Source organism: Phodopus roborovskii, unplaced genomic scaffold (assembly GCF_943737965.1).
Source record: "Phodopus roborovskii unplaced genomic scaffold, PHOROB, whole genome shotgun sequence".
Classification (NCBI taxonomy): domain Eukaryota; kingdom Metazoa; phylum Chordata; class Mammalia; order Rodentia; family Cricetidae; genus Phodopus; species Phodopus roborovskii.
This window is the reverse complement of record NW_026125927.1, coordinates 194887-214679: the sequence shown is the minus strand read 5'-3', so window position 1 is coordinate 214679 and position 19793 is coordinate 194887. Positions and strand designations below refer to the sequence as shown.

The following is a 19793-nucleotide window of genomic DNA, read 5'->3' as shown; positions in this document are numbered from 1 at the left end:
CACACAGTTTTGTTGCGCGTGAACTTTACATAGTGGGAACTAAGCAGGAAAAATTAGACAAAAGTTAGACCAATATAACTCAAGCAATTTCAATGATTAAAGTGCCTCTTTTCTTTCTGTCCCTCCCACCTCCCTCCCCTCCTTTATTTTCCTCTGTTCATCCATACCTTTCCTCCCATTCTCAGTTTCTTGCTGTCTAACTCTTTGCTTAAGAGATGTGAAAATAGTTGTGTGTTTATTCACCTGTTTTCTTTATTGCTATCCTCTTGCCTAAAAGATCTCTTGTGCCAATGGAATACTTCTGTGCCAAATTCCTGTGACCTAAGAAAAGGCACTGGCAGCAACGCAGAGGTTTGCTGAAGTGTTTGCATATGATCAATATCCTGGTGTGTACTCACGAGGGACTGGCTGGCTTTGGACAGGATCCTGATGCATTTTCCCAGGGATCAGGTGTCCATCTTGACTGTGTCTTGAGAGCATGTTGGAATCAGGAAAAGTGTGAACCTCAGTCTCTGCAAGGCTCAGAGCATCTAATGGAGATAGTGCCTACAGAAAGCAGATGTGCTCTACTGTGGCTGCTTACCATGGGCATAGTAATTTGGACATGGGGTCATAGCTATTGAGTATGTTCTTATTTATGTTTGAGGTGAGCACGGACGTATCTTTGATCTATTGTAAAATAGCCCATTGAGCATCATGTGGCAGGTGATGAGGTCAAGGTCAGTGCTTGGCTTTGTTGAGCTGTGTCACTGTTCTCATTCCATCTGTGTAGAGGAGTCAGGTCACTATGGAGAAGCAGATGTCCAGAACATAGGGTTTGCTGACCTATTTTGGCAGTTGAAAGTGCCACTTTATTGCTGAAATGCATGGTGATGTGAGGGCAGCAGAGTGTGAATTATGTCTGTTTTCAGCCCTCTTTCTTCCACACTTTACTGCTTCTTTTGCTGCTGTAACAGCAATGGTGAAGAAAGTGTTAATATTTGTCCTTCCCATGGGACAGATTGGGAGCAATAGAGGTATAGCAATCTGAAACATATTAGAAGATACTTTCTAAAGCAATTTCAGGTTATTCTTAAAGATACTCATTAGCAAATTCATTGGTATACATTTCTATATGGTTTCTTTTGCTGCTGTTACTAAGAAAAATTTCTAGCAATAAGTATACAATGATGTTTAAAAAGAAATCCTTTTACTATTACCAAACCAAAGTCAAAGAAATGTTCTCCTTCACCTGAAGCTTCTTTATTCCCTTTAGTATGTTCCACCCTAGAGTAACGTGGCTTCAAACAGACAGTTCCTTAACTTCCAAGGATTTTGTGCTCTGGAGTGTGTGCCTGTGTGTGTATTTATATATCTGTATACAATTAATGGGAGTTTTATACATGTATACAATAAAAGATGATTATGTATAATCCCCAAGTTCCTTTTCCAACTTCTATCATGTTCCGCAGCATGCCCCTTCATGTCTGTTTTTATTAACTCTTTCAGCCCAATTGTTGCTTCCCATAGGAATCCTACAAGTAAAAACAACCCCAAAACAATGATTCTCCCTCTCCATGCAGCTGTCAGCTGTCAATAGCTTTTCTTCTTTAAGGGATGAATCCAGAAGAGTACTGTTCTCTGAGTTGGGCTTGATCTTATGCAGGTTCACACAGCTTCTGTCAATTCCTGACTGGTCACCATGTCATGTCCAAAAGACAGCATCTTTGAGCAGTGGCAGCAGTCAATGTGGAGATGGAAGGTTCGTTAGAGAGCCGAGAGTAAGAGACTATGTGTGATTTTCAGAGAATGGTAAGATGCAGTTTGAGTGAGTAAAATACATTAACCAATGATGATGGTCTTGGTGAGAACAGTAAGAGATATTTACCATAGTGCATACTTGCATATAGTCAGCTTCTCTGGCAGTTTGTCTCTGTGTGTGTGTGTGTGTGTGTGTGTGTGTTCTCTCTCTCACTCTCTTTGTATGTGTATGTGTTCTCCCCACCTCCCCCCCATGTGTGTAATAACAGTTAACAAAAAAAAAGCAGGTCATGAATTTTAAAGATGGCAAATAGGGGTATAGAGAAGGTTTGGAGGTAGGAAATGGAATGGAGAAATATTTTAGCTATATTGCAACTTCAAATATAAAAGAAAAAATGAAAATTAATAACAGTGAATTAACTTAAGACACTAAAAGGTACAAAAATAAACAAAGCAGGCTGGAGAAGGAAGAAGTCAGTGCAGCCCCATCAGCAGCTGGCTGCAGCTGTTCTGAAGGACTGTGGCCACACTCCTATGAGTGGGTCTGGGGTCCAGCCGGTGGCCTGAAGGTGTGGCGCCATGAAGCTGTACAGCCTCAGCATCCTTTACAAAAACAAGCCCAAAGTGGTGCTGCTCAAAGCCACATACGATGTGTCTTCCTTCAGTTTCTTCCAGAGGTTCAGTGTTCAGGAATTCATGACTCTTACAAGTCAACTGATTGTAGAACTATCGACAGGCAAAAGGCAGCAGAGCCTCTGTCAAGGAACAATCTTTGCCATGTCTACATCCAGAGTGACAGTCTTGCAGCTATGGTCATTGATGACAGTGAATACCCTTCCAAAGTGGCCTTTACCTTGCTGGAGGAGGTACTAGATGAATTCGCTGAACAGATGGATAGGATAGACTGGCCAGTAGGATCACCAGCTACAGTCCAGTACATAGCCCTGGATGGTCACCTTAGCAGATAACCAGAACCCATGAGAAGCTGATCCCATGAGTAAAGTACAAGCCAAACTGGACAAAACCAAAATCATTCTGCATCCCACCATGGACTCTTTGTTAGAGCGAGGTGAGAAGCTTGATGACTTGGTGTCCAAATCAGAAGAACTGGGAACACAGTCAAAAGCCTTCTATAAAACAAAACTCATGCTGTGCAATCATGTGATGTAGCCCCCAGAGGCAGGTGCTGGATGGTCATGTCACATCAGAACCACAGCCCCTGGAGATGAAGCGATACCCTAGAAGATCTGCAGCCAGGCAGACTGGCTGTTTTTATTTTGAAGTTCTCAAGAGGAATGGAGGGATGATTTAAGGGTGGGAACATTGACATTCATATGTGTGGTTGTGACTTTGGGAAAGAATTTGACGTCTTCAAAGATGTAATGTTGGGAAAATGAAACCATAAACAAATTGGCTCTTATAGGTGCTGAAGGGCTTATTCTCAGCTAACCCTGGAAGGCTCTGTGAGTGGGAATCTTTCCAGATCCTTGGTATGGCTCACAATTTCATTTGTGCATTAATGATATTAACTCTCCTGTGAATGGGGTGGGGGAGGGAGGTCTCTAGTGATAAGGCTGAGTTAGGCAAAGTTTGAACACTCCAGAATTCTACTGTCTTGCACTGTGGGGATTGGGGGAAGCTCACCATGACTATCGTCAGGACTGTAAAAGGCAGTGGTCACTGGGTCTCTGTTTTGGCTTGCCTGTCTGCTAGAATTGGCATCTGCCAGGGACAGGGCTCACCCTAAATATCTTCATCCAGAATCACAAAGATGACTTGTGAGAGATACATAGAATGGGCTGAGAAGGGCAAGATTTGTAAGTTGTGTTTTTTTTTTTTTTCAGCCAGCAGACTGTTTAGACTGGGGCTGTTCTAGTGTTGGGAGGGTCAGCTGGGAATGTCCATCTTCAGGGGCAGAAGCAGATACAGGTGCTCTCAGCTGTCCAGTGTGGAGGCACACTCACCTTGACTTGCAGGCAGACTTTGGACATCAAGATAAAGTAGTGGGTGCTGTCATCTCTCAAAGCTGGTTTTATTTGTCTCTGTGTCTACAAGGCTGTCTTGGCAACTGCTTAGGGCCTGCGTGTTTGAACAAGTCATTCCTGTGGGTACCAGGAGAGGTTCCAGCAGCCTGAAGATTCCCAGCACCCACTTGTGATCTGTCCAGTTCTGGCCTACAATTCCTTTTCCAGTCAGAGACAGCTGCAGGGTAGGGCATGTAGAAGTGTTGGTCTGAGCTAGCAGCCACTGCCAGCACACTCTGTGTGGTGAGCCCATGATGTGCTGAGTCCCACGTTGCCTCTTCATGTGGGACCTTTCTCCCCAGAAGCAACTTCTGGGATGCTAGCCTTTATGAGTTTTGAACCAGAGTTGTCCTAACTCTGATGGTCCCTGCCCTGAGTCTGTTGAGCTACCCCCAGAGTGCCCATATAGGGAGGGGAATGTCTACTGTGGCGTCCAGAATCCTTACTTATTGGTATTTCTGTCTATTTCTCTGGGTCCTGCCAGCCAAAGAGCTCAGGCTCCCACTGGAGTGGCGTGCCCTTATAATTTTCCTGCTGCCACAGACCTCTCTATCCCAGGGCCCCTGAACAGCATGGATCCAGTCTGTTGCTGGCACTTGAGGTGGAATAAAGGACCTGGAGTGCTTCCTGTTTTTCTTCTTGCTCTGGAGGGTGTTGGGGAAGAAAGGGGGTGGGTGGAGGTAGACATTTGTGGGAAAGAGATAACCTTCACCCAGTCACAGCTGTCCTACAGGATACCACTCACCCTGCAATGGATTGAGTTGCCATGTGTTTCCCATCCCCCTCCATTATATTCTAATGTTAAATCATTTGACAAAAAGTGTATTTTTAATAATGCCTAATTTCTCTGTTCTGTTTGAAGGTTTCTGTCTGGATAAAATTGTCTTTTGAAATCCACCCCCACCCCAAAAGAAAGCAAGCTGGGAAAGCCCTGAGGAGCAACACTCTTCCATGTTCTCTGTTTCAGTTCCTGCCTCCAGGTTCCTGCTCTGACTTCCCTAGATGATGGACTACAAGCTGTAAAAAGAAGTAAACCCTTTTCCCTGAAGTCGCTTTTGGTCATGGTATTTTATCACAGCAGTGCATACCCTGAGATTTTAGGTATGTAATTTTTCCCATGGATCAGGCCACAAATCCAATCAGAAAATAATTGGTTACTTCCAAAGCAATCTTGGCAGTATTGCACAAGTAGGAGTGTCTTGCCTTTTAGGGTGATTTTATAGTACTCAGGATCCAGAGCTGGGGGAGACCAATAATGTCTTTTATCCCACAGTCTGCATGGAACCTTCCAGCACTGTGAACAGCAGCCAGCAGAGTAGAAGCTTTCAGCTTAGTTCTAGCTTGATTTATTTATATGCTACATCCAAAGTCTGGTTTCTTCAGTAATTTATTCTTACCATCTACTTTCAGTGGGTGGCCTACCAATGGAAGTACCCTCCAGTCTTTTGGGAGCCTCTTGCCAACAACTAAGAAGGAAATAGCCAACAAGTGGTATTGAGAGTTTTCTTTTAAAACTATGTCTTTTGGGAGCAGTATTATCCATTCATTTAGAGTACCTTCATTAAAAATTTTAGCTCTAGTTAGACTTAAGTCCTACTTATTAGGAGGGATATCATGCGTGGTACTGAAAACCCAACTAGCTACCCAGGGCTAGTGAAATGATGCATCTTAGAGGAGAACCAACAACCATCACTTTACTAAGTCATCATAATACCTAACTATACTTTAAGTCCTTATAATCACAGGTAAGTGTAGTCTTGTCACTCACCATCAATTTTGTTTCTCTTTGCAACAGACATGAACTATTACAGAAAACAACAACCCATCAAACTGCAGAGTTGTGGAGCCCAGTCTCAGTGGATACATCTCCAGAATAACTAACTGCATCTAAATATTCTAAGACCGAGAGGATGAGGGAACAAGCTGTAAGAATGTGTATCTTAGTAATGTTGGAAGTCACCCATAATGTGTCAGCAAGGTGATTGCCCAAACATGAGCAGAACAAGGAGAACTATTTAATACACATGCCTAATTGGACAGGGGGAAAGACACTAGGGCTCAGTGTTAAACAAGAACAATAGGAAACTGGGAGCTGTATAAATAGTCTTCCCCAGAGAAAAGCACACCAACCATTTATCTAGACCCAGATACTCAGTCCTGGAGACATATAAAAGTAACATGATCAAGACTAAGCAGCATTTATTTAGACATATATATGTATATACACAAACACATGTACATATTCTTGAAAAAAACAAGTAATGAAATAAGACATTAATTTTAAAAAAAGAGCAAGGATGGGTATATGTAAGTCTTTGGAAGGAGGAAAGGAAAGGGAGGAATTTGTAATTACAATCGCAAAGAAGAAAACAAATCATTTAGCTACCTACTAAAGTTAGTGACTTTCTGCATGTGTGTTGCCTATGTCCTCAGGATTGACTGACCCTGTTCCAGCACCACATTGCTCCTAGCACCTTCCCATTTAAGCCTTTCTAGTCCTAGTATTCCCCCACCTCCACTTTCATGCCACATGCATTTTATTTCCCTCCCCTCAAGACCTCCTCTCATGGCTCCTTGCTTACTCCCTGACTTAACTGAATCCAACTCCTATTTAAACACAGAAATTTAAAAAAATGAAGCCAGGGACCACATGGGAGAGGACATGTGGATTCTGTGGCCATTTTGACAAAGATGCACCTAACATACATTGGAAAACTGGCAGTCATCCTCACTGACACACAGTCCTGGGGAAACTAGTCATACATATGTGTATAGGAGACTAAAGCTGGATCCCTAGCTCTTATCCTGAGAAAAGTCTGTTCTAAATGGATCAAAGACCTTCCTTCATATGAGACCTGAAATTCTGACCATGTCAGAGGAAAATACCAGGAATGGCCAAAAACTTGCTGAAAATGTTCACTAGTAGCTCAGGAAATAGTCTCCATATTTGTAGGATGGGATTATGAGGAATTAACAACTTTCTCCTCAGCAAAAGCAATCAAATTGCCAAAGAGACGAGACAGAGTTATGCATGGGTGAAATATTTGCTACATATCCATTAGACAGAAAATTAATGAATATATAGATAATTCCAACAACTGCAAAAGGAGCAAAGAACTCAGACCTCAGACACTAAACCAAACACATCTCACGCATACTACATGACATGCACATGAACAAGAGGAAGGCTGTGGTATGGTAGAATAAGGAGACTAGTAGGTAGGAAGAATGTACCTGAGGAGAAAGGGGAATGTTTGAGGCAGGAAAGTGGTTCTGATACATTTTAGATTTGAGCACACAGGGTATTAGATTCATTACTATTTGCAACGTTCCTACACCATTTCAAGAGGGGCGAATTGGTCTGGCCCACCTCCTGAGGCCATGTAGGTGTCCAACAGTCATGCTGCAGCTGGGCCTTGCAGACCTTGTGACCTCTGGGCATGGACTAGTGCAGGGAGCCATGTCTAGATCTATGTTAGCATCCATGGCCCATGTTGTTCCCAAAGGTGGAACAGATGCCAAGGTCTGGGCAGACACCTGTAGTCATGTTGTTGCCTGAGTTCCAGTTGCCGCCTGAGCCATGCTGATCTGGGTGGCCTAAACTACCAAACGGAGCTATGGTGACATCTGGGCCTGAACCGTTGACAGGGGCCACATGTGAGTTCATAGCCCTACAGCAGCCAGGGTATGTATTGATGGCCAAGGATGACTTCAGTTGCCACTGAAGTCCATGCGGAAGCCTGAGCTCCTGGCCACCACATGGGTTCATGATGGTATCTGAGGACCGTGCGACAGATGGGGCCTTACAGATCTGAGAGGGCTGCCCAGCTACCCTGGTGACATCCGGGTCAGAACTGTAGCTGAGGGCCATATCTGGGTCCATGGTCCTGCCGCAGCTGTGGTCGGTGTTGGTATCTGTGGCTCCTGTAACCATCAAAGGCCATGTAGACACCAGGAGTCTGGACCACGATCTGGAGCCTTGTTGGTGTCGGTCAGAGGGTCACACTGCAGCCAGGGCCATGCTGACCTGAGTGGCCTGTGCTGCCACTGGGGACATGGTGACATCCCAGCCTGGCTCCTGCCAAGGACCATGTCTGGGTCTGTATTCCTAAACACAGGTGGGGTCTGTGTTAAAACCCTAGTCTGGGTCGCCACCAAAGGCCACACAGATACGTGCCACAAACAGTCACCTGCTTGGTGTATGTGTGCTGTGCCACTGTAAGAGCCAAGCTAATCTGCGTGGCCTGTGCTGGCACTCAGGGCAATGGTGTCATCCATGTCCAAGATGCTGCACAGGGTCATGTCTGGGACCAAGGTCTTTCTGCATCTGGAGCCTATGGTGACATCTGTGGCCTATGTTACCACATGAAAGGTGAAATAAAAGGCCAGGCTGAGCCGGCCCTGTCCTTCGCTGGCCCTGCCCCTCGCTGAGCAATAGAGCTGGCCCCAATGGCCTGGGCACAGGAGAGCTGGCCCATGCATTTGGGAGAGAGAGCTCCAGCCCTCATTACAGATGTGAACCAGCCAGCCCTGATAGCATGGGCACAGGACAGCTGGCTCTGCCCTGGAACCTGAGTGGGGCAGCCCCAGTGGCCAGGCCTGAACAGCTCAACTACCACCCAGGCCTACCTACATCCAGGCCTGGAGTTGGCCCACCTTAGCAAATAGCCCCATCTATGACCTGCTAGAGCATGTGAAGGGACTGGTCCTGTGGAACGTTAATCACAGGACCTTCATGACTCAGGAGCCCTCCTGATAACCTAGAGGAGTTTCAGAGAGGGTCTAGTGATAAGTGTGTACCAGAAACCAGGGGCCTTGAACCAGACCAATGACTCATTGCAATGACCCTTTGCAGGTAAAGCTGATGGGACAAAAGGATGTACTGAGTGACACACTGTGCCTCCCAGTGCCACTAAGAGAAATGAAGAGGTTCTGGAGAGCAGGAATTATGGAGGAGCAAAGTAGTTTTCTATTAATTAATTTTACATCCAGACCTCAGTTTCCCCTCCCTGTCCTCCCAGTTTCTCCCCACCCCCACGAGCGCCCCTCTGCCTCTACCCAAACACTCCTGCTTCTTTTGTGTTCAGGGAAAGGGTATCAACAAAACCTTGCATATCAAAGTGTAGTAAGAGTTAGCACTTTGCCTTGGATTATGACTGTGCAAGGCAACAGTCAGAAACAGGCTCTGCTCTCACTGCTAAGAGTCACCCAAGAAGATGATGCTATTCGATTGTCACATACATACACGCAGAAGGCCTCGTTCAGTCCCATGCGGGCACCCTGGTAGAGATTTCCATCACTGTGAGCCCCTTGGTCCCAGGGTAGTTGACTCTGTGGGTTCTCTTATGATGTCCTTGACCTCTGTGGCTCCTAAGATCCTTCCTGTCTTCAGCAGGATGCTCAGAGCTCGGCCTAATGGTTGGATATGGGACTCTGCATCTGTTTCCATCACTTGCTGGAGTCACCAGTCTATGAGTATCATTAAGCATCAATACACTGACATTTTCCCCTCCATTTGTGTTTGTGCTATCCCAGGTCTCCGATGCATCCAGCCCCTGGGTGCCGGTGCTCTGGGCACTGTCAAGGATGTGCTCGCGTCTGTGGCATTGCTTGTGTGTGTGTTTTCTTTGGGTTTGGTTTGGTTGTTTGTTTGTTTACGTTTACTTCTGGGGATACTAAAAGGGTGAAGGGTGGGTGTGGAGAGACTGGGAAATGGGTGGGATTGGGGTGGATGGTATGAAATCCCCAAAGAATCAACAAGGAAATTATATGTAAAAGGAAAACCAACCAACAAACTCTGGGAGTAAAACCCAACTTGACCCCAGGAGGTACATTGTAAATAACATATGAGACAGTGGGTGAATAGGAGCTAGAGGCACGGGCACAGAAGTTAAGGGCAAGTTTCTCTCTTGCATGGGACCGGCTTCTATTCCCAGCACCACAAGAAAGCTCACAAACACCTGTACCTCAGGTCCAGGGCACCTGACATCCTCTTCTGGCCTCTGAAGTTCCAGGCACACAGGAAGTGCACATGCATTCCTGAGGACAAACTGTCATAGGCACAAAAATAAAAGTCAACAAAATCATTAAAAACTGTACCCCAGTGGTTTTCTAAAAGCAAGTGCACATATGCCGTGCATAAGATGTTGTTGCAGTTGAGCAATCCTGTGTCCTTGTGTTGCTTGTGACTACACACAGTGCTTGATGTCAAAGAAATAGTACACTCACGGTGGGAAACACTTTCTCAAAGGAGAAACCATGAGAAAAGTGGATATGGGAATACAATGGCACTTCTTGAGGCACATGAACATGTGGCCTGTGAGGGAGCGGCAGCACAAGAAGATGGACCAGCGGTGGTCAGCACAGTCCATGCTGAGGAGAGGACAGAAGGGTCAGAGGAATGGTGTCTGGGGTGCTCCTTATGAAAGCTATCACGATCATGAGGGAAAGGATGCCTGGAGCACAGAAACGGACACAGGCACCGGAGAGGCCAATGGGGAGGAGGCAGCGGTGACAGGTGACCGACCTAGCAGAAAAGCTTGGCAATAGACGGCAGCACATTTAAGAGAGGACAGATGACAGAGCACTGTCTCACCTGAAATGGAAAGGGAAACAGAATTGCATGCTGATGGAAAAAAACAAACACCGGCGAAGGAGCATTGAAGGGTGCAAGGGTACCAGAGATTGCTCACAAACATTAACATTTGAAAGAGTTGAAGAGGTTACGGGAACCAGGGAAGCTGGTGTGTTAAAGTTATAACCGTACTTAAAAAGATACGCTGACCACCCCCATTTCTGTATCTGGTCACAGTGAGAATGGATGGTTTAGTCCAGCCAGAGATGCATAGAGATGAGGACGGAGGTTCGAATACGAGCTCTAGAATGATTAATACAGGGTAAGGTGGAGTGGCAGGGTGAGATTAAGGCATGCGTTCTTTGAGGATAATCCTGGATCCTGGATGAACCCATTTCTGCCCTTTGTCCTTTTGCTTAGACCTAGAGGAACGTAGAGGTAGGTGGCTGGTGAGAGAAAAGAAAGGAGCAGGCCCTGCAATACAGTCAAGTGTTGGAGGTGTCCTTTTCCTGGACAGAGGGACAAAGCTGGGATTCTCAAGAAGCAGCAGGGACGCTGCGGTCCTGCAATGACATAAAATGGAGCCTCTCCAGAGGGTGAACATTCTCTAGTGAGCAGAGATGGCTGCTTGTTCTTGGCATCCTGGAACATGTGTACATGCATACGTATGTACATGCATACGTATGTACATGCATACGTTGTACATGCATACGTTGTACATACATACATACATACATACATAGCAGTCCCTTCCTCTTTGTCTTGTATGCTTTTACCACCCTGGCCCCCTCATATTGCTTGAAGTCTTGGGGGTGTTGCTGTAAACTTGAGGGTGTGGGGGTGTTAAGATGCAGCAAAGAGAAGGGAAGCTTTGCCTCCCTGAGTTTCCATTCCTCTCTGGGATCTTCTCCCGAGGAAACATGGATCTGGACTCGCCCGGTGGATGTGAACCATGGGGGAGTCACCGGCTCACGGGATCTCAGGAGTGCACAGGATGGATGCAAACACACATTGTAAACCCCGATGGGATGGCTCACAAAGGCCCTGTAGGTCAGGTAGGGCTTGTGTGGTTCCCTTGCATGAAGGGCATGGCCATAAATGAAGATGAGTTTCTTGGACTCTGGGAGCCAAGTTGATCCCGGCCAGGGGATGTGCCTGGTGGGCGGTAGAAAACCAGGAAAGGACAGTGTGGCTGGGCAAAGGGATGTGCAGACATGCACTGGGACAATGAGAGTGAAGGGGACAGAGACTGGGGACTGGGCCCAGCTTTTGTGCAGTGTCTTGTGACAAATTCGTGCTGCCTGCCAGGCCTCTCCTATGCTGACCAGGCTCTGAAATGGTGCAAGAAGACCAAGGTCAGGTTTGTGTCCTCAGGAGAAGTGGGTAGGGGTGAAGGGCGTGCTGAAGCAGTTGGTGTGTTTTCTACAAGGGAGAACTAGCAGTAACCTCCCTGGAGTCTCTCTTTAAAACCCCTCAGAGGAGGGCTTGACAGGAAGTGGGAGCCTTGCAGGCTGGTCCCTCAGCTGGACATAAAGTCTCTCAGGTCACAGAGGCGAGGAGCGGCACCTCTCATGGCCCTCCTGATGCCATGGGCGACAATTCAAGTGCCCCTCTGGGGGGCCAGGTTCTGAAGCCAGGCTGAGGACATGCAGGCTTTTGTCCTAAAGATGACTGGAAACCCCAAGGACATGGCAGAGGCTGTACGTTGTGCAAAGGGGGAAGCAGTTTGAGAGCGGCAAGAAGGCTAAGTGTGACAGCCATACTTTGGGGGTGGACACCACTAATGGTACGGGGGAGACAGGGACGAGGCCTGCAAAGCACTGTGCTGCAGTGTGAGGATGTCACAATTCTCAGCTCTCTGTACCTTCCTTTCTGCCCCCACCGACCGAGCAGCGACGGGAGGGCAGGGTGGAACTGCGCAAGGTCCCATTTTCTCTCTGTTATAAGAGGCTTGTGTACTGCAGAGGAGCGGAGAACACAGGCACTTCTCTGCTTCCTTTTGTCTCATATTTAGTCCCTAGATCATGAGCCTCAGTTGCCATGGGAACTGAAGCTGAGTGTGTGATGCATTCACTGGGCTGTGGGAGCAAAGCAGAGCTGGTCCTTGAAATAAAGCCCTCTGGGAATAGAGATTTTAGCAAAGTGTTCCCGTTAAAAGAATTAGTAATTTCTAGAAATATATCGATCCCTGAGACTAACAACAGATAGCAGGAGTGGAAGGAAGTAGAACAGGAGGGAGGGAGAGAGAGAGAGGGAAGTAGGGGAGACAGGAGAGAGGAGAGACAGGAAGAGGGATAATGGGATGGAGGGAGGGACAGAGAGAGAAACAGAGAGGGGGGAGGGAGGGAGGGAGAGAGAGGAGAGAGAGAAGAGAAGAGAGCGGGGGCAACCCTCCCACCTTGGATGTACCTTTGTGATGTATCACACTGACACTGCCTGGACCCCAAGATTCTAGTGTGTGAGCTACCATGAAAAGTAGGGGGAATTTAATTAGCATCAAGGCTGTTTGTTAGGGGTCCCCTGAAACTTGCTGTTTTGTCCATATTCGCGGAGGAAGCGATGGATGGTGTAGCCCTGACATGGGTAAAGTGTCCTGTTAAGAGGCATAGGAAGCTGTTGTGTGCCACACTCAGCAGGGAATGAGGCATCTTGTGGCCCTCCCCTTGGCTTCCCTGTCTGCTTTCAGAGGGTCCTTGCAAAGGACCCAGGCTGGACCTGAGATGGAAAGTCTCCTATGTATGCTCTTGGTCTGTAGCAGGATGAAAATTCAACCCACAGTGTATGAGAAAAATATCTGCAACACTAACTGGCAATCTAACAGTAAACGGATAAGCCATTTGGACCTGCCTCCATGGCAACCCGAGAAAAAGGCATGCATGTGGCCAGCCAGGAGAAGAGGCTGGGGTCAAGCTCACTAAGACATTGGCAGAGCTGGGTCAGTGATCTCTGGCCGGTCACTCTCTCCTCTGGTTTGGTTTTCTCCTTTCGGCCATGAAGGCAGGCAGGAACAGGGGCCATTGGTGAGAGTGAAATGGGATTAGGCACGTGTCCTTAGGTAGATGGGGGCTGGGGGGATGTTGGAGTGAGGATGGCGTGTGGTGCGTGGGTGGGGGGAGGTTTTGTCTGCTGGGCCCCGTGAGTTCCTCCACGGCGACTACAACATGCTGCATGGCTCAGAGCAGGCATCGTGTTCTCAGAGGGCTCTAGGTTCGAGTCCTTCTACTGCTGCCTCCTGGCTATGGGCCACCAGACAGAGTGGCCTCCCTCCTGTATCCTCGGGTTCCTCATCTACTGGATGGGGGAAATAGATCGCTCCCTCCTGTCTGCAGTGAAGGAGAGGCCACACAATAAACTGCATATGGATGGGCAAGTAAGCGTTCTCTGTAACCAGGGAGCACTAGGATCCTGGGCACCCACATTTCTTTCTTCCGTTTCAAAGTGGAGGAGGGGTCACAGGGAGCAGCCCAGGGTGGAGGAAGAAGCTGTGTGGGAGCAGTCAAACATCGTAGGTACTGCTGCCTCAGACCCCGCATATCCAGGGGTCTGAGAAAACACCTGCCAGTCAGAACCTGCTGCCATGTGGTGGTGGTGGTGGGTAAGAGCAGCAGGTGTGTGGGAGCCCTCTGCCTCCTGTTGATGAGAGTGAAGCTTTGAGGCCTCCAGGTGGCCTGTCTGGCCTTCCTATGGGACCCACTCTCTTATTCGGGGTTTGTATTGCTGTCGTATACACCATGGACACAAGCAAACTTGAGGAGGGAAGCGTCTATCTTTTCACCTCAGTTTGTCGTCCATCTCCCAAGGAACTCATCGAAGGAAGCTGGAGGCAGGAGCTGAAGCAGAAGGCATGGAGGGGTGCTGCTTACTGCCTTGCTCATCATGGTTTGCTCAGCCTGCTTTCAATTGCTCTCAGGACCACCTGTCCATGGGTGACATCGTCAAAAATAAATTGGGCTGTTCCACCTCAATCATAACTCAAAAATTACCCACAGGTATTTTCATAGAATACCTTCCCAATGGCCGCTCTGTTGGTTATTTTCTCAATTGTGGTTCTCTGTCCCCAAATTACTCCTGGTGGGGGACCATTTTTCTCTGTTGACAGTCACCCTTCCCAAGTATTTTTAGCTTGTTTCAAATTGACATAACACTACCCAGCACATCCACTGTCTGCACAATTGCCAAGTCTATGTCCCTCCATTTTCTCAGTGTGCCTTGGCTGCCCCTCCCCCCTATTATCTTTGCCCTGCATACTCTCACACCACCCCCTGAAGAGTCCCTGGTTAGGCCTTCTGGGGAAAGTGTCCTGGGAGGAGGCTGGGCAGCAGCACCCAGGAAGGGGTGTTCCAGCCTCTTGGAGATATTTCTTCCTCTTTTACATATGTGATGTGTCAAGCACCCTCTGCACATGGTGCTCACACCCTGAGTTGTGGCTTGTGGGTAGTGTCCTTGTCACGATGCCAGAGAAGACATGGGCCAACATGGGCCAACACTTTTCATGAATATTTTAGGTGTACAATGCTTTATTGTACAATGATACATGTCTGGAGTGGGGTTCCAGGCACCCCTCATGTCTTTCATAGTCCCAAACATAGGCGGGGACATTGAAAGGCAAGATTCCATTTCTATGTGTGCAAGTTTCTGCTCAAGTGTATATCAGTTAAAAGTTGCAAATCAGTGATTATCAGAATCTCACCATGTCCATATGGCCAAATGTCAAGCCCAATACCTAAGAAACAGCACAGGCCACCAATGTAGATTTCCTCCCAACCTCAAATTCTACTGTAAGCACACACACACACACACACAGAGAGAGAGAGAGAGGGGGGGGGGAAGAGAGAGAGCTGGGTCCTAGGTGATGTACCTATGCAAGTCCCCCCTCCATACGCAACATACACATTCTAAATGGGCTCTGGTATAATGCTCTTCTGTCACTGTCTTGGAATTCTTAACCATATTTCTGCCAACAGAGCTGAGTTTCCCTTTTCACTAGGCCTTGCAATTTTTGCAGACACTCCAAGTCACAATTCTGGTGTGGCTTAAGTGAAAGAAGCAATGTGGAGGCAGGGACCCTCGAACTACTGCCTCCCTCATGGGGTTCTGTCCAGCTTGGCTGTGTACCTTCTTGGGACAGTCCAGGAATCTCTGGACGTTGTCCCTGATTGCCACAGAACCTCTGCCAGAAGATCAATCTTTCTCTTCCGTCACTGCCTTGTACCTGAACAATTTGCTTCCCTACCCGCATCCTTGCAGATGTCACTTATCCATTAAGATACCAATGTCAAGGCCTGAATTTGGCCTCACCAGAAGACACCAGCTTCCAGGGACGAGCATGAGAGCCCCTAGCCACATCAAAAACTGGGCTGGGTATGTGTGCAGAAAGCTTTGTTCTGATCGTATTTTCTGTATCCGCAGTACCCAGCCGTCTTAATGACTGCAGGGGGATACCACCATAATTGTGAGGCTGGGCTCATTTGTCTTAAGACTCTGCCCCACCTAGGAAGTCTTGAATTATTATCAGAGTAATGAGTAAAAGCTTACAGAACCTTGTATTTACAAAGACAGTAGGATGTAGGGGCAAGTAGGCTTTGTGGGTGAGTACTTATGTATTCTATCCCTGGAGAAGGTGCAGTGGTCCCAACCTCCAGCCCTCCATGCCATTTTTTCTTCATGGTCTTGGCATCTAATCAGTGTTTCAGAACAACTGTTTTGTGTTTTTATCTATATTCCTCTCTGAACTCGTTATCCCCACTCAGCTTGAACCTCCACACCACACACCACTCTACACATACCCAAGGTCCTATGTCATAACAGAATCCAGTGATTCTGGATGGTCTGTACAAGTTCCCTAGTCTGGAGCTCAGACTTTCACAGGCCTCCTACAACTCACACACAGGTAAAGATAGACATCCATATTAATTTTGCAACTTTAATAGCAAAAACACAGACACACAAGAAAAACACAAAGGGCAAAATAGTCTTCCTCCCAAATGACCTCCAACTCACAGGGAGCAAGGCCAGGGTGCCATGTGAGAGGGACTCTGAGTGACAGTGTAGCTGGGTATGGAAGAGGGCTTCATGTCTCCAGTGCTTCCAAGAACACAGGGAACAAAGAGAAGAACATAGACTGAACCCATAGCAACAAGGGAGAGACACAAATATTGAAACAAATATGCTTCCCCACCATTGGGGCCACCCACTCTTCACCAGGCCTGCCCCAAACATCTCTCAGCTGTAACTCAGCCCTTCCTTAGAGCATCATATTTCTTTGATGATCTTTAATGGATATAGGAGAAGCTGGTGTTACCTCTGGTAGTGTCTCTGGTCCAGATGGTGGATCAGGTACTGAGACTATCTAGGATGCTGGGGCCTGCTCCACCTTTGGTGCTGCTGCTGACAACAGCTTTCCATATGGCTTTCCCATTGGCACTGTTGCTATTTAAGATGCAGTGCTGATACTTGGTCCAGAATGCAAAAGAGATCCTGGCCCAAACATTCCCAGAATCTCCATTTTCACTCCTGGTCAGCAGTTCTGCCTAGATATTGTTCCAACTTTATGGTCCAATCAGAGCTCCATTCCCGATATTCATCTGGGTCCTCATCTGGGCCCTGGATGATGTGGGAAACAGAAGTTTAAAGACAGCATCCTACATTCAGGGAGCACTTGCAGGCTGCCACTCCCGTGTTGGGCACAATGGCAAAAAAAAATCTATAACTTGAATCAGGCTCTACTGTTGTATGCCAGGGCTCGGAAACCTCCTGTTCCCAGAATACATAGAATGACATCTATGAATTTCTGTCTAAATTCCTCATGAACCTCTGAGAGCTTCCTTTGTGATAGGGTCACTGCATAAGGCTTCAGCCAAGGACCAAGCAAGGCACAAAAGTTATCTTGTACTTGTGCAATGAGTTTCAGAACCCTCATCTTGCTGGTCTCATGGTGGGTTTAAAGACTGCAGAGGAACTCATTCTCTGATTAGGTGCTATTGGAAATCTGCTGGTATTCCAGGTACACTTGAATAAGAAACAAATCCTTCTCTTCTAGTCAAGCAGACCTATTGCTGACCCAATGTGTTCCAGGAGCCCCTCTCCTACCCAGTGATGTGTCTCGGCTTGTAGAAGGGGATCAGCACTGCCTCTCCAAGCCCTGACTCACTATCCCAGCACCCCAGTGGTCCAACTCAGAATCTTTGTAGGCTATTTGCACACAGCTTTTCTTCTTATCACAGTGGCTCCAGATTTCTGTTGGATGTGTTGTAAACACCGTAGTCATTCTTTAAGCCCTTTGCTCTGAGCACACCCGGGTGCAAGGGTCCCTGGTTAAGCCACACAGACAATGACTAGAAAGGAAGAAAACAGCACTCTTAAATCCCTGTGCTTCTCTTTGTGTACATAAGCACCCGTGACTGTGTGACTTTGTGACTTTGTGCATTATGGCACGTACACACACTTGCCTGTGTCTGCACTTGCACATTCTCACCAAAGAAATTTTTTTGTTTTTGTTTGTTTTTTTCCCTATGGAACATGCTCAGAGTCTTCTGATCTCAGAGCCTAAGTCTTCTCAGATGTAAGATAGGGGATTCTGTGTGTGAATCTGCAGGGTAATGCTTAGTGATAATGGTGGTCCTATCACACTCTGCACCTGCAGTGTTCTCAGTCAATCCGTATTCCCTTTCCCCCAAGAATGCCCCTGAATTCCCTCCTCCCACATGCCAGCTATAGTGGTTTGAGTGAAAATGACTCCTATCGGCTCATAGAGAGTGGCACTATTATGAGGTATGGCTGTGTTGGAGTAGGTGTGTCCTTGTTGGAACAAGGGTGTCACTAGGGGTGAGCTTTGAGGTTTCAGAAGCTCAATCAAGACCCAGTTGTTCACACTTTCTTCCTGATGCCTGTGGATTCAGATATAAAACTCTCAGCTACATCTCTAGCACCTGCATATCACCATGGTTCCCACCATGATGATAATGGACTGAACCTCTGAAACTATAAGCCAGCCCCAATTAAATGTTTCCCTTTATAAGAGTCGCCTGGGTTGTGGTGCTCTTCACAGACATAGAAACTTTAACGGAGACATCAGTATATTTGATTACCATGTATGTCCACTCCAGAGGCCAGAGTTCCTCTACTTTACACTCTGGCCTAGGGAATAGCCTTCCCCACCTGACCAGCACCAAGGATCCCACATGAATGAAACCATCTCGCAACCTTTACTTCTGCTTTACAAAGCCATCAGTGATGATTTTTTTTTTCAGATCACAAAGAAATGGGTACTTCATTCTGAGGGCAATTGAAGACACCCATGACTGGTGGTAGCGGCAGTGAGAAATGTGTACAGGAGCAGTTCCTGCAGGAGCACACCCCAACAAAAGTCCACACCCTCATAGCAGATGCCACATGAACACTAGTGCCAGACACCTGACAGAAAGGATGGACACTGGCCCAAGTCTCACTGTCTGAGATCTCACCTAGGGACAGTGAGCTGTGAGGTGTTGGACTTCCAGACAGCCACCCATCTGTTGGGTTAAGACCCATCTGCAGTCTTCCTAGCTCAGTGCACCAGAGTCCCATCTCTGACTAATTCAATCCTGGAACCTCTTCTGAGAATGCTGAAGCACAGGAAGGAACTGCTTCATCTTGTGGAGTGTCTCCCCAAGGACAGCTGTAAAGGAAGTTGGGGTGCAAGGGTTTTGATACACATGGATGACAGGATGGGCAGAACTCCATCAACAGGGTGAGGATGCACTTTTGCCACCTCAGTTGCCATTCATGAAAATGTTGCCCCAAATCACCAAGAGGAAAGTTGGCCAGGAGTGTTGTTGGTTCTAACAAGGAGGAAAGGTGACATGATCTGGAAGCTTCTTCCTCCACACTGTAGCCAGCTCTCCAATAGCCTCTGTCAACAGAAGGTCAATTCTTCCCCACCACATGAAGGGTCCTCTTCCCCATCTGTGACAATTCATAGCTCCGCAACCTGGGACTGAATTGCCTCATCCCTAATAGGAGCAAGCTGATCCTCTCTTCATTGGGTTCTACATAGTGTGGGGTAAAGCAGTCAACAGGGTTGGGATCAGAAACTTGGCAGAAGACTATAAGGGTGTAAAAATACAGATGTGGGGTTTGCTAGTCCTGCCTGTTTCAAGATCTACATGCAAGCATCTCCACGAAGGGCTAACCTGTCAGTTCCAGACCAAGGAGCAAGGTGCTTTTCACCCAAGCTATGTGTGTAGGTATGTACTAGCATGGCTGCATGCATGCTCAACCCCCAAAGCAGACAGGCCCGGGCCAGCATGCTGCCTTTTCATCTGCAGCTGCTGTGTGCTGTTCCTTGAGAGTAAGTGTCTTACTGGGCCCATGAGTCCTGCACTACTGTTTCCTTATGAGCATGAGCAGGGCCAGGGCTACAGCATTCCCTTTCCCTTCCTTACTTCTCCAAAAGGCAGCAGAAGAATCTCTCGTGT

General features: G+C 47.3%; 1 long non-coding RNA gene, 1 other non-coding gene and 1 pseudogene across 2 annotated transcripts; 2 read left to right on the top strand and 1 right to left on the bottom strand.

Annotated features, from left to right (window-relative positions):
• The first annotated feature begins 2319 nt into the window (after positions 1 to 2319).
• On the top strand, positions 2320 to 2980 carry LOC127217991 (synaptobrevin homolog YKT6-like; annotated as a pseudogene).
• Positions 2981 to 3680: 700 nt separating this feature from the next.
• On the top strand, positions 3681 to 4661 carry LOC127217990 (uncharacterized). Its single transcript, XR_007834136.1, has 2 exons — positions 3681 to 3949; positions 4627 to 4661. It is a non-coding gene; the product is annotated as an uncharacterized LOC127217990 (long non-coding RNA).
• A 12859-nt stretch (positions 4662 to 17520) lies between these two features.
• On the bottom strand, positions 17521 to 17635 carry LOC127217994 (small nucleolar RNA SNORA11). The gene has a single exon (XR_007834138.1). It is a non-coding gene; the product is annotated as a small nucleolar RNA SNORA11 (small nucleolar RNA).
• Between the last annotated feature and the right edge of the window lie 2158 nt (positions 17636 to 19793).